The 27,129-nt window shown below is 47.5% G+C and overlaps 1 long non-coding RNA gene across 1 annotated transcript in view; it reads left to right on the forward strand.

Annotated features, from left to right (window-relative positions):
- Positions 1-26,874, forward strand: part of LOC138183818 (uncharacterized) — a 411,340-nt gene extending 384,466 nt beyond the window's left edge. The window contains exon 4 of the long non-coding RNA XR_011174171.1: positions 26,704-26,874. This is a non-coding gene — a long non-coding RNA (uncharacterized LOC138183818). The remainder of the gene's footprint in view (positions 1-26,703) is intronic.
- Positions 26,875-27,129: the final 255 nt, after the last annotated feature.

Consider the following 27,129-nt stretch of genomic DNA (forward strand, 5'->3'; position numbering starts at 1 on the left):
CGTGCCAAGAATTTGAACGGTGGTTAAATTGGCAGCACCTGATTCCGATCGACGTACCTCGGGCATTACGCTATTTTATACGGTACTGGGACTGATCTCGTCCTACCTCGCACGACCTAGTTTAACCGTTTGATTTTACGAGATCCGTGTAATTCAAACCATCGCCAAATTATTGCAAAATAGAGATTGTAAGAGAATAATGAAGGTAATACGAGATTTCGTTGGATCCACGGGTCCAGCATAAATGTGTAACACGTTCGTTTATACGTTCAAGCGATCGATTAGCGTAATTTCTCGAGATCCATAATTAAATGGAGGCAAACGTTTACATTGCTGCGATAATTAACAGCCGATTCGTTGATCCTTGAGAAAGCTGTCGCAAGTGATAGCATTAACTGTGTCAATCCATGGGATACTTGGTGATGTTACGCTGCTACTAGCTTGTTGCGCGTCTATAATGCTTGACGTGATATACTACGTAGGATCGTACGCGTAACATAATTCAGTAAGCGCAAGTTATCGAAACTTCTTAGACGTAGGTGGTACTCGAAAGTCTGTTGCCCTCCTCGAATCGACGTGCTCAAAATTCTACGAGCGAAATCATTAGAGAAATTGCGTAGAATTGTTGATCTCTGTATCGCTCCTTTGCTCCAATGTTTTCAGGAAGATCAAACGTGTAAATTTCAACCGAATTTTGGTTTCTCTGCAGTAGGAAGCAGATATAACGCGTATGATTGGTGAGATTGATCGGTAAGACGGGGATGTTCGATTTGGAGTGATGTTATATTTCCTTGTTTAAAAAGGATTTTTATTCGTTTAATATGCAATATATTTCGGAGATATTTTTATATTTAAAAATTTCGAGATTTTATTTAATCGTATTATAGTAAAAACATACAAAAGAAAATATAGAAGGTATATGAAATTTCCGCTTTTTAGTTTTCAAGCATTTGTATTAACCGAAGTATTTATTTCGGTAGATACTTATTTACATCTCGATGCTGCCATGTTTCAATGTGAGTATAAATATAGAAAAATTGTTAGGTAGATGATACATTTACACTGTACATGTGAATGTGTGTGTAAGCGTCAGAGGACGTCCAGGTCTCAGTTGAGACAAAAGATTGTTGGTAGCTGTTAGAAGAATCTAGAATAGTCTGTTGACAACAAGCGTGCGTGTACCATAAGAAGGTTATCGGGGTCTTAAGACTGTAATATATATGTATAGATGTTGTGTACGAATAAAGCAAACAATTTATTTTTCATTAACAAAAATATAAAATGTAAATTCATGAAAACACAAATAATTTACATATTTTTAAGAATTTTTTAAATTATTATTAATATGAGGTCCGGTTTATATAGATTCTCTCCAATTTTGATAGAAGGCTCGACATACACTTCGTTCTTGTCCCGAAGCTTTTCGACGAGGAGAGCTTTAACCTCGTTATTCCTTTTTATTCTTAAGCCCTTCGTATGTTGGCAAAGCCCCAAAATGTGTCCTAGGGTCTCGGGCTGGGCATGACACCTCCTGCACGTTGTATTTATCTTTTTATCCGCTTTTGCTAGAGCTACTCTTGTGCGAAAGGTATTAGTTCTTAACCTTAAGGCGTTGATAAAGCGAGACAGCCTCAACAGGTGAACTCTTTGAGCCACACGTTGCCAAGTTTCTCTCTTGCGAAGTCTGCCACCCCGTGGTCTTGACTCCGCAAGTCGGCCCATTGTTTTATATACTCATTTTTCAATCTCCTTTTGGCCTTTTCAATGTCCGCGGAAGTGGCGGGCCAATTAATCCTCAAGGAGTTGCGATCCTTTTGAGTTTCAATTCTGTGCTTATTCATTAAGCTAGATGCTGCTGGATCTAATGAATCTTTGATTTTAATTCCGTTCTTAAGGATACCGAGTTTCACTAGGTGTTCAAATCTCGGTAACCCTAGTCCACCATTATTTTTGGGCGTGTAGAAGAAACCTGCCGCCGTCGGAGGTGTTAAATGAAGAATAGCTTTGGCCTCTTGCCTGATTTCACTGTCCAAAAGTTTTAAAACTCCCTCGCTAGGTGGATTGATCAATAAGTTAAATATATAGCGAGGGAATATATATTTTTGCAGAAGCTTCATTTTCTGGCCTGGCTTTAATGACAACTTCCTCACTCTCTTAATTGTGCCTAGTATTTCTGGCACAATAATGCCACATTGCAGGCCTTTCCATGGTCCAATTTTTGCGCCGAGATACCTGAAGGTTTCCTCGGGTGCGATGTTCGGTAGCCTTTTATTATTAATTTCTATCTCTGGATCCCTTTGGTATCAGGTGTCCTTCTTTGAGACCACCTGGATTGTTTGGCTTTTCCCTTCAGAGATACTCATCTCGAGGCCCTCCAAGTATTTTTGGACTATCGATAATTGTTTTTGAGCTTCTTTGCCATTCTTTCGCAATAGGAGAATGTCATCAGCAAAGGCCAAAATGGGGATTTCATAGTTTTCGTTTATCTTGATCTGTTCGATGGTTTCCTGTGTTGCTTCCAGCAGCGGTTCTAAGCATAGGTTGAAAAGTAGTGGTGATAGGGGATCGCTTTGTTTAGCGCCCCTGAGGATTTTAATATCAATCGTCTTGCGCTCTTTTACTTTCCACTTATCCACATGGTGAAGACTAAGGTGCGCATCCAGGTCTGTCAGTGTCATAAAGTAGAGGTAAACTTCCCTCTTATCCATATGTTTCAGGACACCGTCTCCTGGTGGATTTATCAACAGGTGGTAAATGAAGCGAGGGAAAATATATTTAGTTAATAATTCAATCTTCTGGCATGGTTTTAAGGAGAGCTTGCGGACTCTCCTCACCATGCTCAGAATTTCAGGCACAACTATGCCACAGTGGACGCCTTTCCAGGGCCCAATCTTTGCGCCCAGATATCTGAATGCTTCTTCTGGGTTTATTCATGGTATTTTCTTAGCGCCAATTTGTACTTTCGGATCTTTGACGAACCAGGTGTCCTTCTTGGTTACCACCTGGAACGTTTGGCTTTTACCGACTGATATTCTCATACCCAGGCTCTCCAGGTATCTGTGGAGGTCGTCCATTCGACACTGTGCTTCCCTCTAATCTTCACCAAGCAAGACGATGTCATCAGCAAAGGCCAGCACAGGAATCTTATGTCTTTCATTTATATTTATGCCACCGGTCTTCATATTGATTATTTCTATCAGCGGCTCAAGGCATAGATTAAATAGCAGCGATGATAACGGATCACCCTGCTTAACTCCCTGAGGATTTCAACCTCGACCCCTATATTGTATTTCGTTTTAATAATCGTTTTACAATTTCGATACATTTCAATAATTATGTCAATTATAGGGGTCGGCAAGGTCTCGCCAGACAAGGTCTGATTGCCGAATGTGGTATGGTGTCGAAGGATTTCGAGATGTTCACAATTGTGAACTCCCCGCCTCGATGTTTTTTACAATGATCTAAAGCTGCGTTCATTAATTCTATATTTATTTTGCACACGCTTTCTTATGTAAACGTTTCAAAGAAGATAGCAGTGTGTTGAACCATAGTTGTCTGTATACATCCTGTCAATGAAGCGGTAAAATAATATAACCATCCCTTACTAAGGACATCGAGAGCAAGTTTACATTTCATTTTATCGAAAGAATCTGACCGTATATGTTTTTCTGGTAATTTTTAAATTTCTGCATATTTTTTTTTTAAATTCTACAGTGGGACTAAATCGGACCAAGAAATTAAGGATCCATTATTTTGAAAATCATTTTTAAATAAATTATTCCGAATACTCTTGAATAGATGTAAAAGATTGAGGAGAAAATTAACTTTCTGGCCATTCGTTATAAAAGGTTTTTGAATAGAAAAAATTAGATACGAATAATTTAGCTATCTTTTAGATTTTTAAGATATGCGTTCTACAGATATCATGATTATTATTATATCAATCATTGACTTACTTATAATGCCTATCGTTGCATTATGGCTGATACTTCAGTTCATAAGCCATAAGTTCAGTCTTTTTTCTTAATTCATTAAAAAATTGTGCGAGTATTAATACATATCTATAATATATGTAAATAGTATCATGTCCAAAATATTATTCATGACTGAAACATTTAAATGTTACTGTTTTGTCGCCATTCGCGGAGATTGGTTTCGAGGTGGCAATGGTCGCCGAACGTAGCCACGGTCACGGGATGGACGTTTTGCCTAACAGAGGTCTGGAGTGGTTGTATGGGTTTTCCGAGAAATGTGGTTGTAGCGGTATGCGGCCAATGGGCATACATTGTATTAATAATCAAACTCCAGGCAGAAACTGCCTAATAACGGCGTTTGGAACTTTCTCGATGCTTCCAACGAGTCTGCCTAGCAACGGCGTTTGGAACATTCTCGATGCTTCCAAACGAGTATAGAAAATAAATGCAACAAAATCTCCACGAGGCAGGCATTCTTGCGACTGCCTTGGAGAGTGACACATCGAGCATTTTCAACAATCGCATTTCTGTGCCTAGATCAGCTTACGCTTAGTAGAGAGTTATCCCGTTGACCCTGGATTCGTTTGAACTCAAAAATAGTGTTAATAGCGTTCATTAAACTTATTATTCGTAAATCATACTACTCATTAAACTTACTATTCGTTAAACTTATTATTCATTAAACTTATTATTTGTTAGACTTGTTATTCGTTCAACTTATTATTCACTAACTTTATTATTCGTTAAGCTTATTATTCACTAACTTTATTATTCGTTAAGCTTATTATTCACTAGACTTACTACTTGTTAATCTTTGTAGTAGACTTGTATATACGTGTAAATATAATCTCGGCTGTGTAAAACAATGGCTAATTCACGTGAACAGTTGTTACGCGCCCAAAATTCTAACCATAACCCGACATATATATGTCGGGTTTACATTAGAATTAGAGTTAGGGGCGTGAAACGAATCTTCGTTTGGGTTGCACATTGTCGTTATGCAGTAGAGAAGACATTGACTAGTGCAAATACGATTAGTATAGAATTGGACAAGTGACCGTGGTAATTAGATACTCGAGAAACTAATGACAATGATTTTCTTTTTAAGAAGAGCTATAGAATTACTCCATACCTCTGCCAGACAAAGCGTTCATCCCGTGACCGCGGCTACGTTCGGCGACTGACTGTCGCCTCAAGCCCAAACTCACTATCACAAATCTCGAACAAATACAATCGGATCGGAAGACGACAATTGTTTAATTACGCCTATGATAGAATCTAGACCACGATGTTAGAGGATTTTCCCGAAATTCCAAAAGGGAGGCTCCGATGTCCTTTCATCTCCGACATATATATATGTATGTCGGGTTATCATTAGAGTTAGGGGCGTATACTGAACCTTCACGTGTAATGGCCGTCGTTGTTGTGTATTCTAGCTGACCTTTATTGGTACAGATGTGATTATTACAGAAGCTAGCAAGTAATTATTAAGTAATTACCGTCTCAATTAATTAATTATCCGTCTTCATGCCTCCACAAGCCGATGATTTGGCGTTGAAGTCACCAGCCACCATCAACGCCGGAGCTCTTTCCCTACCGTTCTTCAATACTTCTTCGAGCTCCTTTACATAGGCGTCAAAGTCGTGCCTATTCATGTTAGGGGAACAGTACCCACCGACGCAATATACATTCTCGACTCTGATTCCCGCTATCCCTGATTTGCTGATTAGGGTCTTGCTCACCGAGTGCCTACTATTAAACAGGGTGACCCATATGGATGCATCCCCGCTCTCATCATTGAACCAGTAAGGCATCTGCCTATAAGGCTCGGAGATGACCACCATGTCCACCCTGTTTTCACACGCATACTGCATCATCAGGTCTTGTGCTAACTTACACCTATTAAGATTAATCTGTAGGACTCTTATTTGAGTCCCCATCTATACTCTCTAAAACCTTGGCGCACCATCGGGCACGCCATCGACCCCGTTGTATGCTTATAGTTCATGCCCTCGTGCCTCGAGCACATCGCGCACTTCGGCTCTTTATCGCAATCTTTCATTACGTGGTCCGCGCTACCACACCTCCTACATAGTTCCTTGCCAGGACATACTACGGTACAGTTCGCCGCCATATGCCCCAGCATGTGACACCTATAGCACCGCTGGACATCCACTAATAATCCTGCCGATGCAATCGTCAATCCTGTCTTTAACTTTCTATCCCTTTTCTCACGTGGCACTCCGTTAGCCGGAAGTACCATCACCGCCACCTGGGTGCCCCACGGTGCAATCTTCAATGACTTCACTTCAATGTCTTCGTTTGAATTTATCCTCCACTGCCTTTGCATGTTTTCCACCAGCTCCTCCTCGCTGATGAGGGGGTCAATATTCCTCACCCGTAGGGTGGCCCTATTCACAAGAGCGGCCACTTCCGTTTTGTCGCTCAAGGCGGCTCTCAATTTTACCGCCACCATGTTTACAGCTACAATCCTATTGAATTCGATTAGAATGTGGCCCGCCATCGTCCTTCTCACTCCAGTGGCTCCTTCTAAGGTGCTCCTTGCCGCAATTATTTTCCTATATACTTCTAGCCACTCACAGCCTTCCTCCACTTTAACTAGTATGGCCTCCTTTCTCCTCCTGCCCCTCGGCACACCCTTCTCGCCAGTCCTCGCCTCCCGGTTAATACCCGGACGCATCCCAGCGATAGCCTGTTCCAGGGGAGCTCTCCTCTCCCTTTTCCTTTTCTCCATCATCGTCCAACCTTCCGAATCTTCACTGCACTCCTTCTCTATCGCCTTCTTCCTGTTATCCTTTCCGCACGTCTCTGCGTAGGTAGCCTCTTTAGGTCTCTTTCCTAGGCTTCTTTAACTCCTCCGCTCTCGTCATTTCGGCCGACGATACCACCTTCCTCTTCGGGTATCCACCCCTGGCCATCGGCACCTCCTTCATAACTTCCGTCCTAATGCCCATTCTTTCCTCATCAACAGGCTCCATCCTCCGCTTTCTCCTTCTTGTTTTCTGTTCGCCGCATTGCTCCAAGGACGATAGGATTCCTTTGATTAGGTTTCCTATCTCTCTTATCCCCTTGTCCTTGTCCAATTTAAATATTTCGGACTAATACATTTAGCATTTGTACCGCCCCTGCAGGGGCTTGCGTAAACGCTCTCAGTTCCGCTCTTGAAATCATGACGTCATCGTCATCGACGTCACTCGCCTGGGTATCGTCCCTGGCGCTATCCTCCGCTTCGCTAACCATCGCCAATTTCTCCTGTTTAGTCCTGGCATTTCGTTCCACTACTTTCCTGGCCAATTTGCTTGCCAGAGTGGCCTGGGGGCTCCGAAACCCCCTGCGTCGTAATTTGTTTATCCTTTATAGACTTATCCATAGTTATTATTTAAGTTTTTAGTCCTTGGGCATAGCCATATGTCGTCATAAATCCTGATCGAAAACCGTCCAGATGCAATCCAATCATAACCAAAAACTCTTTCTTCTGCATGTCACGTCGATACTTGTTAGCCCGTGCTAAGGTGGTTCTGGTGCCAAAGGTGTTAGTTCTCATCCGCAAGGCATCAATGAAGCGGGAAGGCTTTAGCAAATGATACTCCTTAAGCCACACTTTGCCAATCATTTCTTTTGTAAAGTTAGTGACACCCTGGCCCTGACTTTTTAATCCTGTCCATTCTTTAATATGCTCTCCCTCAAGTCTTTTCTTTGCCTTTTCAACGTCTTCTAGGTTGGCTGGCCAATATATTCTCAGAAAGTTAGCGACCTTTTTAACTTTTTATCCACATCGTCTCCAATCAAATCGGCCGCTGCTGAATCTGTAGAACTTCTAAATTTCAATGCGCTCCTTAGGGTACCGAGCTTCACAATATGTTCCAATCTCGGTAGTCCTAATCCACCACAGTTCTTTGGAGCGTAGAAGAATCCGGTGGCAGTAGATGGTACTAGGTGCAATATCATTTTGATCTCCTGTCTGACCTCGCTATCCATAAGCTTTAAAACTCCTTCACTTGGGGTGATTTATCAACAAGTTATATATAAAGTCGAAAGAAAATATACTTAGTCAACAGTTTGATTTTCTGGCATGGTCTTGAGGAAAGCTTCCTTACTCTCCTCACCATGCTCAGAATCTTGGGCACTATTATGCTACAATGGACGCCTTTCCAAGGCCCTACGTTAGCGCCCAAATACCAGAAGGCTTGGTCTGTATCTATTCCCGGTATCCTTATTTTGTCAACTTTTATTGCCGGCTCTTTGATAAACTAGGTGTCTTTCTTTGCTATTACCTGGAATGTTTGACTCTTTTCTGCCGATATTTTTATTCCCTCCAACTCTCCGGATAGTGAGAGATATAAAACAGCATATTGAATAACAATGCTAGAATAATGTCCATGCCCGGGATTGCCAGGTGTTTCTTTTCTATTCCATCGGGGCCTGCTGCTGTTTTATTCTTAATCTTTTTGACTCTCTCAACTACTTCCTCAGCGATAACAGGTGAAAATATTCATGTAATAATACTCCCGAAGCACAATTTGGCGGTATAGGAGGATCTGAATGGACCCTCTATACCCCATAAATTTTTATAAAGCTTGTCTATCTCACTAGCTTCGGGAGATTGTCTGACAGGAGCCAAATATGCCATATCGTCATTAACAACTACATCCGCCAGCTTCTTCGGACATTCCTTAAACATATCCTAGCAACGTGCGTAGGGATACCGTCGCCTGAGATTCCTGTATATTTTTCTGTTTCTGTTACCAATTCTATTATTATTCTGAGCACTAGTATTTTTGTCAGAGATCCTGCTTCCCTTTTTAGCATTATCTTTAAATAATGCCTTATGTAGAGATATACCGACGAATTCATCTATTTTGGCCGCTAAAATATTCGGATCATCTTTAAAATTGTCCCACACCATCTTTCATTCGTTATACAATTTTTGTGTGGGAGGAGGGACTTCGGAAGTCTTCTCTATAGCTATTTTCAGTCAACGACGCCACTCGTTAATAGATTCTTCTTCAAGGAAATCATTAACATTCGTTACTGGCGCACTGCCTGAAGTAACGGGATCGCACCCTCCCTCTGTTTCCTGAGCAACTTCCTGAGATCTCGTATCCTCACCACTTGCTTTCATTGCCAATCTCTTTTTCTTTATTTGTTCCACCGTTTTCGTGGTGAGGATTTTGCTTATTTCCACGTTGGGAAATCGGTGGTCTTTGTAAATTTCATTAAGCTCTCTCAGGAGATTTATTTCTTCTACCTTCCATAGTCTTGTATTTGGGGGGTCCGTTACCCTTCTTTTAATGTTACGGATGGCAGGGTGCGCGTGCCGTTCATGTGTGGATAACCCCCTTTGTATGCCGAAGCTCATGGGACAGGATTCGCATTTAAATAAACCTTCTGTACTTGTGGAGGTGCCTTTACATTTTGGTAAATGGCACCTTGCCCTAAGAAGCTTCGTAAACGATCTATTGCAATTTACACACCCCCATTGATTTGGGTATCCACATGGTGAAGACGTAGGTGCGCATCCAGGTCAGACAGTATGATAAAATAGAGGTAGACTCCCCTCTTTTCGCAGACCGGACACGCCACCTTGTCCCCCACAAGCGGCACCATTACTTTCGTATTCGTAATCATGGACACTGCCAAGTCGTCATCATTGGTCCCCTCCTGAGCGGATGAATCGGCCACAGCGCCTCCGGTACCGAGAGACGCTGCGTCCGAGGCATCATTATTTGTGGTATCGAATTTTTGGCATAAATTTTGCTCCTTGCATGGTTTCCAATCATATCCAATTCTTAAGCCATTAACGAGCCTGGCGTCATAGATCAATCAGGGAACAAGTTCCCTTAATTAAATGATTCTTCTTCAAGAACTTCACGGTAATTTACCGTTAATCGGCAAGTCGAGATTGAGTTTTTCGCCTTTCGCTCCTGCATCGCCGCACTCCATTTAGCCATGCCAGCCGCATCCGGGAGATTATACCCCACATTGATGCGACTTAACGTGTTACCGGCGGTACCACTGGGAGGTAGGAGTGCGACTTGGGCAGGCGGAATTTAGATCCCCCTGCCCCTGAGTAACTATGACACCTATGTAGCCTGCGACATGCCGTTTATTGGCGGCATGCCGTCTGGCAAACTCGCAAGATCACAATACCCAAATAGCCCAGCACCACATAGCTCCTCAAGCTCACGCATAGGCACCAGTCACGAACAACTTTCCAGCACCCGCGGCCAAGTCCCAGCGGCGTATTGCTTTCTCCATAACGTCACTAACCAGATGACGAGGTAGTTGTTCACCTTTTTCTTTTTATATAAAATATAAAAAAAAGCATAAAAAAAAATAAAGCAATATGACGCCGAGACCAGCAGCGTATTGCTATATAAGCAAACGCGACTTAGCTCCAGCAGCATATCGTCACTTTTAATAGCGTCACTAATTAGATGACGAGGCCTTTGGGTACAACCTGTGGAACCTCAAAAGGGGCTCCATACTTCCGAGGTACCCCCTCGTAGGGAATTAAAATTAAAATTGTAAATTATTGACAAAAGTCAATTTTAATAAATAATTTTAATAAGATCTTACGTACAAGTTAATATATATAATAAATAATAAATATATAAAACTTTATTGATCTAAAAATATATTCCCCATTTCTATGGAACTCCTTAATACATTCATAATTATTGTTTTTATTTCATTTTTATTTAATCTCAAGTTTTGTAAAATTTCTTTTCTCTTTGTGGGGATAGCCCCTCTATTGCCGAGCACAACTGGCGATATTGCACCTTCTCCCTGGCCATAAGTAGACTTTAAAAAACTCAGGCATGGCCGGTATTTGTCGACCTTTTTTTGATAAGCTCTTTGGAGGTAATATCTGTTCTCATAGCGGACTGTGACGTCGACTATGAGAATCCGTTCCTCGTTTTTAACGACGAGGTCCGGCTTATATTGATTACCTTCTACGTTAATAGTAGGCTCGACAAACACCTCGTTTAGTTTCCTGAGTTTCTTCGCCAGAAACATCTTGGCTTTGTCATGCCTCTTGATTCTGAGGCCCTTAGTAAATTGGCATAACCCTAGGACATGTCCTAAGGTCTCCGGTTAGGCATGGCACCTCCTGCACGTTACATCTATGTCTTTTTTGGTTCGTGCTAAGGTGGTCTTGGTGCCAAAGGTGTTGGTTCGGAATCGTAAGGCATCGATAAACCTCGAAGGTTTCAATAAATTATGCTGTTTTAGCCACACGTTGCCAAGCTTTTCTTTTGCGAAGTCGGCCACTCCTTGTCCCTGACTTCTAAGCTCAGCCCATTGTTTCACATGTTCACCTTTAAGTCTTTTGCTGGTTTTTTCAGTGTACTCTAAAGTGGCCGGCCAATTAATCGTCAGAGAGTTGGCAATTTTCTTTAGCTTCCTATCTGTGTCCTCGCCGATCAAACTTGCTGCTGCTGGATCTATTGAGTCTTTAATTTTTAATGCGCTCCTTAGGGTACCGAGTTTTACTATGTCCTCGAATCTGGGTAACCGTAGGCCTCCAAAATTTCTAGGAGCGTAAAAGAATCCGGTGGCAGTTGATGGAACTAAATGCAGGATTGATTTAATCTCCTGCCTGACCTCGCTATCCATAAGCTTTAGAACACCGTCTTCTGGTGGATTTATTAAAAGCTGGTAGATAAATCGAGGAAATATATATTTCAATAATAATTCTATCTTCTGACATGGTTTCAAGGAGAGTTTTCGGACTCTCCTCACCATGCTCAGAATTTCAGGCACAACTATGCCACAGTGGACGCCTTTCCAGGACCCAATCTTTGCGCCCAGATACCTGAATGCTTTCTCTGCGTTAACCTCTGGTATTTTGTTTGAGCCAACATTGATTTCTGGGTCTTTAGTGAACCAGGTGTCCTTTTTTGTTACCACTTGGAACGTTTGGCTTTTTTCTATCGATATTTTCATTCCCAGGCTATCCAGGTATCTGTGGAGCTCGTCCACTTGACACCTACCTACACCGAGAGCAAACGCAGATCATTTCACGTTTGTCGAGTAGTCAATCATCTAGCGGTCGATCGTCCAGCAATCGGTCGTCCAGCAATCGGTAGTCCAGCAATCGGTCGTCCAGCAATCGGTCGTCCAGCAATCGGTCGTCCAGCAATCGGTCGTCCAGCAATCGGTCGTCCAGCAATCGGTCGTCTAGCGGTCGGTCATCGAGCGGTCGGTCGTCGAGCAGTCGTTCATCGAGCGGTCGGTCGCCGGGCAGTCGTTCATCGCATAAACGATCTTCTAAGAGACAATCCCCACCGGGATCATCGAAGTCACGTTCGTATAATAAGTCGAGACGGACAATTAGTCTGAGCATGCAAGGGCTCGGCTTGGGGGGCCGACCGCGCCATTCCTGGAGTATAAAACTCATACTGGCTTCGCTGAATAGGTGTTCGGTAATTATTATCCACTTTCTAACTGCCATTGCCCGGGGAACGGCGCGCAGGTGGTTGGCGCGCGACTTGGAAAAATCCTGCCCTCTCCTTACGGGTCATTGGACAAGTTGAACCTACCCTTTCGGGCAGCAGCTCGCTTAGCCGTCGCCGCGCGATGCACGCATCGCGCTGCGCCGTTTCCAGCGGAGGCCACGAGGAGGCGGAGCTGCCAGCATAATGCTCGGTCCCAGCAGGTTGGCTTTCCAGCCGATTATTCCCTGCACCGTCACAGTATTCATTTGCATGAGTACTGCCTGCGTCGACGGTCGCAGGGGATCCTTCCTAGTCCTTCCTTGCCGTTTCCCTTTCCCGCGATCCTATTCTCTGTCTGTTCCTGATCTTTTTCTTTCTTCTCTCTGTCTAGTATCCGATGACGTTGATCTCTGTGCTGCTCAGCGTTTCGGGTTCTTCTTCCTCTTCTGCTTCTTCCCCTTCGCTCTGTTCGGGTGGTCTCCCTGCCAGCCTTAGACTCCGTCTTGGAGGCCAGCCTGTCGGTTCACCCAGCTGTGCCGCTCTTCTGCCTGAGAGTTGTGGCGGGGTGCCCTCTGTCTCTCTCTGAATCCTCCTTTTCTTCTCTTCCTTTTTCTGCAGAACGCTCCTTGTGAACTGGCGGAAGTGGGGGTATACGTTCTTCGTTATAAACTCCCACTTTTCCTCTGGCCAGTGCAACTCTAGTTCGTTTATTGCGTTCCGCAGCTTTTGGCGGTCTTCTTCGAAGAGAGGACAATCCTCGAGGATGTGGTGAGGGGTTTTCTCTTCGCCGCAGTCGCACGTATCCACCTCGCTCAGACAGAACGTCTTGAGTCTGCTGTTGAAGTCCCCGTGGCCGCTAATGAACTGTGTCATATAGTGGTCCGGTCTTACCCAGCTGTTCTCAAGCCTGTCCTTGATGCTGTCGAAGTACTCGAAGGTCGTTCTTCCCTTCCCCGTGGTCTGCCAGCGCTCTTGCCACTTCTCTATTGCTTGCCTGGCGATTTCCTTTTCGCTGCGGGCATCATCTTGGCCTTTTTTCCACCGGTACGTTTTTGCTCGGGCTTCGATGAGGAGGTCGATCGGAATGGCTCCGGCGATGACCTGGAGTGCTTCTGTTGAGGTCGTCCTGTAGGCCTTTGTCACTCTGAGGAGTGCCATCCTCTGCGATCTTATGAGCCTGCTCTTTGCTTTTCCTTTCAGCAGGTCGCTCCAGCCGGCTGCGGCGTATGTGGTTATCGGTTCGAACAGCCCTTTGTACAGGGTACGCATGGCCGCGTGTCCGAGTCCCCACTTCGCCTTAGCCACTCTTGCGAGGCTGTTAAACAGTTTTTGGCACTTTTTCGTTGTTTCATATACATGCCGATTGATCTTCAGGGCTCTTTCAATGTGCACTCCCAGGTACTTGATCACCTGTCCCATCTTGATGTTCTTGCCCCTGATCTTGATAATCGGTGGTCTTTCGGTGTCCAGCTTGCCTTTGACTAGTAACATCTCGGTTTTCTCCGCAGACAGAGAGAGTTTCTTCCTTTCGCACCAGGTAGAAACGCGTGCGACTACTTCCTGTCCGCTCCTCTCTAGCTCCGTCCTTGCGTTTCCGGCGACTAGGATGACTAAGTCGTCGGCGTACGCGATGGGTTCGCATTCCATCTCGCTTGTCGCTAGTTCTGCCAGCAGGTCGTCGAATACCAGGTTCCAAAAACTCGGGCCCAGTACCGATCCCTGCGGGCATCCTTTCGTGACGGGCTTGCCGACTGCTTCACTCTTCCCAATGATTTGCACGGCCCTGTCTGAGAAGTAGCTTCTCGTCAGCCGATACAGGTTGTTGGGGCAGCCACTTCTCTTCAGTTCGTGCATCACATTCGGCCACCAGACGTTGTCAAAGGCTCCTGCTATGTCGAGTGCTATAGCGAGGACATACTTCCTGTCGCTCATTTGCTCGACCTTTTCTCTCATTATTATGATCGCGTCCACCGTCGATCTTCCAGGGCGAAAGCCGTATTGGCGATCCGAGGACCTCTCATGATTATTAAATATTGTCGACATTCTTGTAGCCATCATCCTTTCAAGCAACTTGCCCACCATGGATAATAGGCAAATCGGTCTGTAGGACTTTGGACTACTTCTATCTCGATCTGGTCCTTTCGGGATGGTGATGACATTTCCCAGTTTCCATGCTCTTGGGAAGACCCCCCAAGTGAGGCAGCCATTCATGAGCCTTAGGAGCTCTTGGTGAATTCCCCCCCAGGCACGTTGTATCATCTCCGCCTCGATCAAGTCGGGGCCGGGGCATTTGCCCCTAGTCAGTCGCCTCACTGCACATCCTAGTTCGTGGAACTGGAACTCCGGTGTGTCTTCTTCGCTTGGTGGAGTTATCATACTCCTCCTGATCTCTGTCTGTTCCGGGGTATCCGTTTCTTCTTCGTCATCGGGTAAGAGGGCAGACAGCATCGCCCCCGCGGTCGTTCGCCAGTTGGAAGTGTCTCCTTGTGGCGTCCGCAGGGTCGACACTGCCACTTCTCCCCTAAGTTTACCCGTGACCGTTCTGTAAACGATTCCCCAGGGTTCTCTGTTTCCTTCTTTTGATACAAAGTCCTGCCAGCTCTGGATCCTGGCTTTCGTGATCTTCCTCGTGTATTCCCTTCTAGTTTTCCTGTACCGCAGCTTCTCTTCTTCCCCCGTTGCGGGGTCCTTGGCCCCCTGGTACCTTCTCCTTGCTCGGTAGGTGTCTCGCTTTGCTCTTGTGAGCTCGGGCGTCCACCATGGTACCGACCTATAGTGCCATTTCTTCTTGGAGATGGCCGCATCGCAGGCTCTTATAAAGACAGCCTGCATTTGCGCAGCCATTCGTTCCACGTCTTCAGCTTGCTGGAGGGTGGTCCCCCGGAGTGTCCGTGCCCCCTCTGTGACGACTCTTTGGAACATCTCCCAGTCGGCTTTTCGTGTGTTATATCTTTTCACCTGACGCTGCGGCTCGGTACTTCTTGACCCGAAAACCAGGCGTGTCTCTAGCATCCTGTGATCGTTGGTGGTTCCGTCTTCTTGTACTCTCCACTCCTGCACCAGCGGTATTGCCTCCGGGCTCGCCAGGGTTACGTCGATGTTCGACCGCCCTCGCGTTGTCTCAAAGGTGTGTGCCTGTCCTGTTTGGTTGAGTACACAGAGACCGAATTGTGCTATGACGGCCTCCAGGGCTTCTCCTCTGTCATCCAAACACTTGCTATGCCACAGCGGGGACTTTGCATTGGCGTCCAGACCAACAATGACCCTCTTACCTCTGAGACTCCTGAGTACTTTCTCGAGCTGTTCAACGCCGACTCCGATGTCTTCCGTCGGTGGGAAGTACTGGCATATCACGTACAATCCAATGTCCCCGCCACTTATCTGCACGCATGTGCAATATGTCGTACAGAGCCCAGCAATTTCGAGAGGCGTCAAGCGCTGCGATTTCACGCCCACAGCTGCCATTGGCGGGTCGTTTTTCGAGCCTCGACAGGCGATCGCGACCCCTGTTCCGAGCCCAGTTATCTTGCCGTTAATGCTATATGGCTCCTGCATCAGCAAGATTTCATCACCATCAGCCCTCAGTTGTTCCCTAATTTCATAGGGGACTATTTTGGATCGCTGCATGTTATGTTGCAGGATCCGTATTCCTGTTTCCGTGTAATGTCCTAGCCTGTTTCCCTATATTCTTTTATCCATATTCTGTTTTGGCAATTAGCGCTTCTAGGGCTTTTTTGTACATAGGGCAGTCCGCATTGGAGGCCGCGTGATCTCCCTTCTTTCCAGCTTTCCTGCAGTTCACGCAGCTGACGTTCTTGTCTTTGCTAGTGCACCCTTTCGTGCAGTGCCCACTTTCTGCACAGTGCGCGCAGATTTCGTAATCGACGCGGCAGTGTTTTGCTATATGTCCGTAGCCTTGGCATTTGTAGCAACGGCTTACGGCGATAAAGTCGCGGACCTTGCACGCATTCCACGATATGTATATTTTCCCCCTGAGTAACTTTTCTCTTACTTGGGGGGGTGCTTCTATCACCCAGTTAATCTCCTCAGCGTCCTTGCGACCCGTCCTGAAGCAGAATTTTATGGCCGCAACGTCCTCCTCCTTGAGTCTGTCTTCATTCTGCTTCCTGATCCAGGCTTTTATTTCCTTCTCCGGAATGTCCCTTGGGACATCGAACAAGATCATCCGGGGCTGTCTCCTCTGCGGCATACTGGCTTTTAAGCCGGCCTCCTTCAGCTTCTCGTTCTCAGTGAATGCCTTTAGGCTTTCTGGCTTCGTTGTTTCCACTGCCAGGCCGTTACCTCCGATTTTCCTTACAGCGGTGACTTGTATTCCCCTCTTCCGAGGGTTCACAAGTGTAAACACCGCGTCCCAAGCTTCTTTGCTCGACTTGATTGCTCCATTTGCTTGTTCGGGGCGGATAATTACCACGTTCTTCGGTGGCTTAGCTGATATCTGCCCAACTTTACTGCTATTTATCTTCACCTTCTCCGCATACGAAGGCTGTTTTGGCTCGGCCCTCGCGGTTTTCATGACCGCCGTTTCGAGCCGCTTGCTGACCTGCAGCGACTTATTAACCACAGACAGTATCTCCGTGTTCCTGTGCTGGGCCGTCCCAGCGCTTTGTTCCAGCTTTCCAGTCAAGTAGCTGTTGTGGAGCAGCAACTCTTCTACTATTCCCCGCATTTCTTTAAAATACCGCATGATAGATGCGGTCTGCTCCTTGTTGACCTTCCTGTTAGGATCTAAACAGAGGGCAAGAACATTTTTCTCAATTTCGCCTGCTTGAGCCCTGAGGTCAGGCACCGTCGCTGGTTCGTCCGCTATTTGCGGAGATTGCTCCAGCCTCTTCTCCTTCTCTCTTTCCTCTGTGCTCCTCAGTTTGCGTCTAAGTGGCTGGAGCACCACCCTCGCTTGGTCCACGGGAGGAATTTCACCCTTCGAGGCCATTTGATGGTAATTGGGTAACAGGCTTAGTGGGTAGGTATGTACCAGGTAGATAGTTCTCAAGCTGCTCGCACGGCGCCTCGGCGGCGCAACAGTCGCGCGTCACTAAGATGGCTGCCAATATGGCTGCCAATATGGCTGCCTCGCAACGTACTTCTATGTCACTTCTTTATTGACTAATTGCACTATCAATAGACTAAATTCCTCCAGACTTTTTATGGAGTTACTCTCCACTGCACTAGCCCTTCACTTTTTTCACGCTTTCTTGCCTCTAGCTGCCCGGCACTATGCTCACACGGCACAAGGCAGCTGCCTCGCCACGAGCTTTTCTATTCTATTTTCCGTGCTTTTATTTCTATTTTCTATTTTCACTATTTTCACTAATGCACTTCAAATCACACAATAACACTGTTATCTCCTCCAAAAAGTGTATACACATCCACTAGCTCTTCCCTTTCTCACACTTTTCTCTTCGCACACTTCGATTTCCACAAGATGTCGGTTACAAAGTACGGAGCGATGTAAACACGTCCGTCCTCCACGCCGTCACCTTGCAAAGTCGAGACGGACAAGTAGTCTAAGCATGAGGCCATTCGGCTGCGCCATGCCTGGAGTGTAAAACTCATACTGGCTTTGCTTTTTCTACTCCCCGGCGTCCAATGCCAAGGGAACGGCGCGCAGATGGTCGGCGCGCGACTTGGAAAAACCCTGCCCTCCCCTTTCGGGTCATTGGACAAGTTGAACCTGCCCTTTCGGGCGGCAGCTCGCTTAGCCGGCGCGGCACGATGCCCGCATCGTGCCGCGCCGTTACCAGCGGGGGCCACGAGGAGGCGGAGCTGCCAGCATTTAGCTCGGTTCCAGCAGGTTGGCTGTCTAGCCGATTATTTCCCTGCACCGTCACAGCATTCATTTGCATGAGTGCCGCCTGCACTGACGGTCGCAGGGAGTCTTCTCCAGTTCTTGCTTATCGCTATTTGCATTCCACGGTTCCTTTTTCCTATTCTATCATCTCTGTTCTTTGTGTTTGTTCTCCATCCTAGTATTGCTTCTTCTGCAGCTAGATATTGTCTTGTTCGTTGTTGTTGTTGTTGTTATCGTTGTTGTCTTCTTCTTCGTCGGTTTCTCTATTGCCCAACGTAGCGGGTTCCTCTTCTTCTTCTTCTTCTTCTCCCGCGTTCTCTTCGGCGGGTTGTCGTGCCAGCCTTCGACTTCGTCTTGGGGGCCGGCATGTTGACTCGCTGGGCTGTGTTGTCCTTCCTGAAGGTCGTCCTGGTAGCGGAGTGTCCTCCGTCTCTCTTTGGACTCTCCTTCTCTTCAGTTCTTTTGCTCGCAGGACGCTCCTTGCGAACTGGCGGAAGTGCGGGTATATATCTTTGGATATGAATTCCCACTTGTGCTCCGGCCATTGCAGGCCCTGTTCTCTTATTGCGTCTCGCAGTCTCTGCCTGTCTTCGGTGAAGATCGGACAGTCCTCCAGGATGTGATGAGGGGTTTCTATCCCCCCGCAGTCACACGCGTCCACCTCGCTTAATCTGAATGTCTTCAGTTTGCCGTTGAAATCCCCGTGGCCACTTATGAACTGTGTCGTGTAGTGGTCCGGCCTCAGCCAACGGCTCCCGATCCTATCCTTGACATTGTCGATATATTCGAAAGTGGTCCTTCCTTTTGTTGTGGTCTGCCAACGCTCTTGCCATTTCTCGATGGTTTCCCTAACGATGGCTCTGTGACTAGTTGCCTCGTCGACTCCTCGTTTCATCCTATGGGCTCTTGCTCTGAGCTCGATTAGCAGGTCGATGGGTATCGCGCCTGCGATGACCTGTAGTGCCTCCGTCGATGTGGTCCTATAGGCCTTCGTCACTTGGAGGAGTGCCATTCTTTGCGACCTTATCAACATGCCTGTTGTTTTCTTATTTAACAGGTCGCTCCAGCCAGCTGCGGCGTAGGTGGTTATCGGCTCGAACAGCCCTTTGTATAAGATACTCATGGCCGCGTGTCCGAGTCCCCAATTCGTCCTAGCCACTCTTGCGAGGCTGTTAAATAGTCTTTGGCACTTCTGCTTTGTCTCGTAGACGTGCCGGTTGATCTTTAGGCCTCTTTCAAAGTGCACTCCCAGGTACTTGATCGATTGTCCCATCTTGATGCTCTTGCCCTCAATCTTGATGATCGGTGGTCTTTCGGGGTCCAACTTTCCTTTGACGAGAAGCAACTCGGTTTTCTCCGAGGACAGAGAGAGTTTCTTCCTGGCGCACCAGGTAGAAACGCGCGTGACTACTTCTTGCCCACTCTTCTGTAGGTCCGTTCTTGCGTTTCCGGCGACTAGGATGATTAGGTCGTCCGCGTACGCGATGGGCTCGCACTCTACTTCGCTTGTCGTTAGTTCTGCCAGCAGGTCGTCGAATACTAGGTTCCAGAAACTCGGGCCCAGTACTGATCCCTGCGGGCATCCTTTCGTGACGGGCTTGCTGATTGTTTCGTTCTTGCCGATGATTTGCACGGTTCTTTCCGAGAAGTAGCTCCTTGTCAGCCGGTACAGGTTGTTGGGGCAGCCTCTTCTCTTCAGCTCGTGCATTACGTTCGGCCACCAAACATTATCAAATGACCCTGTTATGTCGAGTGCTATTGCGAGGACATATTTCCTGTCGCTCATCTGCTCGACTTTTTCTCGCAATTTCGTGATTGCGTCCACCGTCGATCTTCCTGGTCGAAAGCCGTATTGTCGATCCGAGGACATCTCGTGATCGTTGAACATGGTCGCCATTCTTGTAGCCATCATCCTTTCGAGCAACTTGCCCACCATAGATAGTAGGCAAATCGGTCTGTAGGATTTCGGGCTACTTCTGTCTCGATCTGGTCCTTTTGGGATAGTGATGATGTTTCCCAGTTTCCAGATTCTTGGGAAGACCCCCCAGGTGAGGCAGCCGTTCATGAGCCTGAGGAGCTCTTGGTGGATTCCCCCCCAAGCGCGTTGTATTATCTCCGCTTCGATCAAGTCGGGGCCGGGGCATTTGCCCCTCCGGAGTCGCATCACTGCGCACCCGAGTTCATGAAACTGGAACTCCGGTGTATCTTCTTCGCTTGGTGGGGTTGCCGTGCTCCTCCTGATCTCTGTCTGCTCCAGGGTGTCTGTATCTTCTTGGTCATCGGGTAGGAGGGCGGACAGCATTGCCGCCGCTGTCGTTCGCCAGTTGGAGGTGTCTCCTTGTGGCGTCCGCAGGGTTGATACTGCCACTTCTCCCCTAAGTTTCCCGGTGACTGTCCTATACGTGATTCCCCAGGGCTCTTTATTGCCTTCTTTGGAGACGAAGTTCTGCCAGCTCTGGATCTTGGCTTTAGTTATCTTCCTTTTATATTCTTTTCTGGTTTGCCTATACCGCAGCTTTCCTTCTTCCCTCGTTGCGGGGTCCTTGGCCCCCTGGTACCTTCTCCGTGCTCGGTAGGTGTCCCTCTTTGCTCTAGTGAGCTCGGGCGTCCACCATGGTACCGACCTATAGTGCCATTTCTTCTTGGGAATGGCCGCATCGCAGGCTCTTATAAAGACAGCCTGCATTTGCTCTGCCATTCGTTCCACTTCTTCGGCTTGCTGGAGGGTGGCCTCTCGGAGTGTCCGTCTCCCCTCTGTGATGACTCTTTGGAACGTCTCCCAGTCTGCTTTCCGTATGTCATATCTCCTCTCCTGGGGCTGCGGTTCGGTACTTCTTGGCCCGAGAACCAGGCCTGTCTCTAGCACCCTGTGATCGCTAGTGGTTCCGTCTTCTTGGACCCTCCATTCCTGCACTAGCGATATTGCCTCCGGGCTCGCCAGGGTTACATCGATGTTTGAACGACCTCGAGTTGTCTCGAAGGTGTATGCCAGTCCTGGTTGGTTAAGGACGTAGAGGCCGAATTGGGCTATGACAGCCTCTAGGGCTTCTCCTCTGTCGTCTGTGCACCTGCTGTTCCATAGCGGTGACTTCGCGTTGGAGTCTAGGCCGATGATGGTCCTCCTGCCTCTGAGACTTCTCAGCACCTTCTCTAGCTGTCCTATGCCAACCTCGATGTCCTCGGTCGGTGGTAGGTACTGACTTACCACATATAGTTCGAATTCCCCGTCGCTTATCTGCACGCATGCACAATGTGTTGTGCAGAGTCCGGCGACTTCAAGTGGCGTTAGGTGTTCCGATTTAACACCCACTGCTGCCATTGGTGGGTCGTCTTTCGAACCTCGACATATGACCGCTACTCCTGTACCGAGCCCGGGTATCTTGCCGTTGATGCTGTACGGCTCCTGCATCAGCAAGATTTCATCGCCCGCAGCTTTCATTTGTTCCCTGATCTCGTAGGGAACTGTTTTGGATCGCTGCATGTTGTGTTGCAGGATCCGTATTCTCCTTTCCCTACCATGTCCTGGCCTGTTTCCGTTTGTACTTTTATTCATAATCCGTCCTGGCGATTAATGCTTCCAGGGCTTTTTTATATATGGGGCAGTCTGCGTTGGAGGCGGCGTGCTCGCCCTTCTTCCCAGCCTTCTTGCAATTCACGCAGCTGGCGTTCTTGTCTCTACTAGTGCACTCTTTCGTGCTGTGTCCACTTTCTGCGCAGTGCGCGCAGATTTCGTAACCGATACGACAGTATTTCGCAATGTGTCCGTAGCCTTGGCATTTGTAGCAGCGGCTTACGGCGATAAAGTCGCGGACGCGGCATGCGTTCCACGATATATATATCTTTCCTCTTAGTAATTTTGCTCTTACCTGGGGGGGTGCTTCTATCACCCAGTTGATCTCCTCGGAATCTTTGCGGCCCGTCTTGAAACAGAATCTTATGGCCTCTACGTCATCCTCCTCGAGTCTGTCTGCATTCTGTTTCCTGATGCAGGCTCTTAACTCCTTTTCCGAAATGTCCCTTGGGACATCGAACAGGATCATTCGGGGCTGTTTCCTCTGCGGCGTGCTGGTTTTTATGCCGGCTTCCTTCAGCTTCGCGTTCTCGGTAAATGCCTTTAGGCCTTCTGGGTTTGTTGTTTCAACTGCCAGGCCGTTTCCTCCAATCTTCCTTACGGCGGTGACTTGTATTCCCTTCTTCCGAGGGTTTACAAGTGTAAACACCGCTTCCCGAGCTTCTTCGCTCGTCCTGATCTCTCCGTCTGCTTGTTCGGGGCGGATGATTACCACGTTTTTCGGTGGCTTGACTGATATCTGCCCGACTTTGTTGCTGCTCATCTTCACCTTCTCCGCGTATGAAGGTTGTTTGGGCTCGATTCTCGCGGTTTTCTTGACCGCCGTCTCGAGCCGCTTGCTGACTTGCAGTGACTTGTTGACCACGGAAAGTATCTCCGTGTTCCTATTCTGAGCTGTTCCCGCACTCTGTTCCAGCTTCCCAGTCAGGTAGCTGTTATGGAGCAGGAGCTCTTCTACTAATCCTCGCATTTCTTTGAAATGCTTCATTATTGTAGCGGCTTGATCTTTATTAATCTTTTTGCTCGGATCGAGACAAAAGGCCAGGATTGTAGTTTCTATTTCGCTGGCCTTCTCCTTAATATCTGGAATCGGCCTTGGCGTTTCAGGAGCTGGTCGGGATTGGCTCTCAGTTTCTCTGCCTACCTCCTCGGTCTTTGTAGTCTTTTTAGTTTCTCGGGTTTGTTTTCCAGGTGGTGAGCCCTCCGGTTTTTGCACTTTTAGGGGTTGTAGGACCACTCGTGCCTTAGTGGCTGGTGGCGTTTGCCCTCGTGATGCCATTCCCCTGTTTGGCTAAGTCACTAAGTCCCAGCGGCGTATTGTTTTTTTCGCCCAGACGCTAAGTCCGAAGGCGTAATGGCGGCACTAGTCAAGCACTTGAACTTGCACTGCACACTTTTTTTTTTTTTTTTTTTTTTTCCACGCGCGGGCGCTAAGTCCCAGCGGCGTATTGTTTTTTTCGCCCAGACGCTAAGTCCGAAGGCGTAATGGCGGCACTAGTCAAGCACTTAAACTTGCACTGCTCACTATTTTTTTTTTCCACGCGCGGGCACTAAGTCCCAGCGGCGTATTGTTTTTTTCGCCCAGACGCTAAGTCCGAAGGCGTAATGGCGGCACTAGTCAAGCACTTAAACTTGCACTACACACTTTTTTTTTCCACGCGCGGGCACTAAGTCCCAGCGGCGTATTGTTTTTTTCGCCCAGACGCTAAGTCCGAAGGCGTAATGGCGGCACTAGTCAAGCACTTAAACTTGCACTGCTCACTATTTTTTTCCACGCGCGGGCACTAAGTCCCAGCGGCGTATTGTTTTTTTCGCCCAGACGCTAAGTCCGATGGCGTAATGGCGGCACTGGTCAAGCACTTAAACTAGCACTTCTCTATGTCTTCAAAAACGTGGCTGCTTTTTACTGCGTCTTGATGTGTCACTTTACGAACGTGGCACTTAGACCGCAGCGTGTTGCTTTGCGGACGCGGATACACTCAGTACCGCTGCGAGCGGCTTCACGAACACTTGCACTGAGTCCCCCGGCGTATTGCTTTACGAACGCGGGCGCTAGTCCCGCGGCGTGTTGCTTTACGAACGTTGGCAGTTGACAAGTAGCCCGTGCGGCGGCGCTGCAGTCGCGCGTCTCAAGATGGCTTCCTCTCTGCCCTAACCTAGTCCTCGTTTTTCCAACGCCTCTCACGCTTCTATCAAAGCGATCTCCACTGTTATTTATTATCTCGTTTCTTTTGGGGCACTTTCACTTCACTTTCGCGTTATTTTCTCGCCCGATTTCCTTACTTTTCCGCAAGAACTCGAACATTGAGAACGGAGCGACGTGAACGCGTGCTCTTAGTATGCCGCCATCTTGTGGACTCAGTCGAGACGGACAACCGAATCTTTCCGGAAGCATACATATTCGGCTCCTAAAGACTCGAAAGTTCCTGAGTCAAGCTCCCCACGGACCAAGGGCACCGCCATACACACCTTGTCCAAGTCCCAACCAGAGCTAAACTGACTAGTTAAACAAACTACAAAAAGGTGAATCGAATTGGAAAATACATCTCCAAACGGCATACTACATCATGATTTACTGGTCACAGCACAGATCGATGTGCTAGACAAAAGGGCCTCACCAATCCGAGCCAGAGCCTTGCTAGATACCGGATCTAGTATGAATTTCATGACTGAGAAATTCGCAAAATCCCTCGGTATGAAACGAAGGAGATGTTCGGTCCCAATCGGCACCCTCGATGACTTGACTACAATTGCCAAGAGCCAGATCACGGCCACCATTGTTTCTGTGGATGGCAAATATGAACGTATAGTAACGTTCTTAATAATCCCAACAATATCGGCAGTCGTTCCAGATCAACCAATCGATAGGTCTGTCATCCAGCTACCCAAAAACCTAAGATTAACCGACCCAGCATTTCATCGACCAGGCCCGATCGACATATTATTAAGTTCGGGACCAACCTTAGCATCCTTTTGCGTCGGGAAGATCAAAATATCCCAATCCACCCATACGGAGCATGTGTCTATCTACGCAGTACCAATCCGGAGGGACACACACAAACTCAGATACTCACTGCTCGATCTAAGGTCGCGCCACTGAAATCGTTGACAATCCCACGACTCGAGTTAAGCGGAGCATTACTCCTCGCCTCACTTATGTCCTTGATAAAGAAGTCCCTCACTATAAATGTTTCTCGCATTGTGTATTGGACGGATTCTACTATAGTGCTTCAGTGGATCAAGTCCTCGCCACACACGTTGAAAACCTTCGTGGCGAACCGCGTAGCCGAGATCCAGACGAAAACAAACATCGACGATTGGCGTCATGTGCCCACCAACGACAATCCAGCAGATCTCATCTCCCGCGGGCAGACTTCCAAGGAATTTCTGCGCCCAACCATCTGGAAAAACGGACCCGAATGGCTCAAACAACAAGAGGAAAACTGGCCGATCTGGATCCCCACGCCGCTGGGAGAACTCCCAGAACAAAAGAAGACGATATGTCTAACAACGAGTACCATTGATAATACACTCCTCCATAGATATTCGTCCTGGACAAGACTAATAAGAGTCGTCACTTGGTGTCTTCGATGGAGATATAAACAGAACCGATCCTCCCATCTAACAACAGACGAATTAACCACCGCACACAATAAATTGATAAAGATAATCCAATCCCGACACTTCGCGGCGGAAATTCGGACACTGCAGAAAGATCGAAGCAAGGACGTTGGAGGAAAACTACAGCCACTAAATCCATTCCTCGACGAAGAGGGGATACTACGCGTCGAAGGACGACTAACCAACTCTGCTATCCCATTCAGGCAAAAGCATCCAATTATTTTGCCGAAATCGACAATAACCGAAATCATTATAAACGAAGAACATCGAAACAACCATCACACAGGGACACAAGCTACACTATACGCCGTGAGACTACGCTATTGGCCGATCGACGGCCGTAGCCAAGTGTGGCGCACTATCAAAAGGTGCGTCCGTTGCTGCAGAGCTAATCCTCCACCAGTAGAGTACTTGATGGGGGATTTACCAGAGGCGAGTATTACCGAATCGCGCCCGTTTACGAACGTCGAAATCGACTACTGCGGTCCGCTCTATATCAAAGAGAGAAGGAATCGCAACCGCAGTAAAGTCAAGGTATACGCTGCCATATTCGTCTGTCTGGTAACAAAAGCTGTCCACATCGAGTTAGTCAGCGATCTAACTACCGACGCATTCCTGGCCGCTCTACGCCGATTCATCTCCCGACGAGGATACTGCGCAACCATCCTAACCGACAATGGCACCAATTTCGTCGGAGCTAATCGGGAATTGCAAGAACTCCGAATCCTATTGCAGTCCGACGACCACAAGGAAAAGGTGCAGAATTTTCTCGCCGACCGACAGATACAATGGCGTTTCAACCCCCCAAACTCACCACATTTTGGCGGTTTATGGGAAGCCGCCGTGAAATCGTTCAAACGTCATCTCATCCGCGTCGTCGGCACGGAGCTCTTGACCTTTGAGCACCTTAACACCCTTGTGATTGAGATTGAAGCAATTCTCAATTCACGCCCACTGACTTCCATCTCATCCGATCCGAAAGATCCCCCTGTCCTCACTCCCGGTCACTTTCTAATCGGTGATACATTAACGAGTTTACGGGAGCGTGATTTCAGGACAGTTCCATCAGGCCGGTTATCTAGTTGGCAGCGCATCCACCAGATCAAGCAGTACTTCTGGAGCAGATGGAATCGAGAGTACCTCAACGAGCTGACCCGCCGCAACAAATGGGACAAGGGAAAACATGACATCCGTGACGGCACCGTAGTAATCCTCAGGGAGGATAACGTCCTATCTATGCAGTGGCCTTTGGGCCGCGTAATCAAGGTCCGTCCAGGAGTCGACGGAATCATACGGACCGCTACCGTGCAGACGGCAACGAGTATCCTGGACCGTGGTGTCAAAAGATTGGTCCCCTTACCCATTCAACCAGAAACAGATGAATCCGAACACCCACCCGGAGCGAAGGAAATGGACAAACGACGCACCTGACTCCACAGCCAGAATTTGATCGGTGCCCTCTCAAGGGGGGGGAAGGCGTTGCAGCTCTCGCGACCGGGCAGCCGACGGCCTGCGTAACGTCATTTCGACCCTCAATAAACCTAAGGACCCACCATAACTTGTCCGTTTCTTCGTATTGTGTCAACATGGGCCTTCAGGCGATCCGTTATCTTGAAAGATTTCTTAAGGCTAAAAATATTTTCGACGCACATCTGGTTTTTAGAGAGGTACTTGGGTTTATTAGGCGCAATT

This window comes from Bombus flavifrons, chromosome 10 (genome assembly GCF_040668555.2).
Source record: "Bombus flavifrons isolate JBK064 chromosome 10, iyBomFlav1_principal, whole genome shotgun sequence".
Taxonomy (NCBI): domain Eukaryota; kingdom Metazoa; phylum Arthropoda; class Insecta; order Hymenoptera; family Apidae; genus Bombus; species Bombus flavifrons.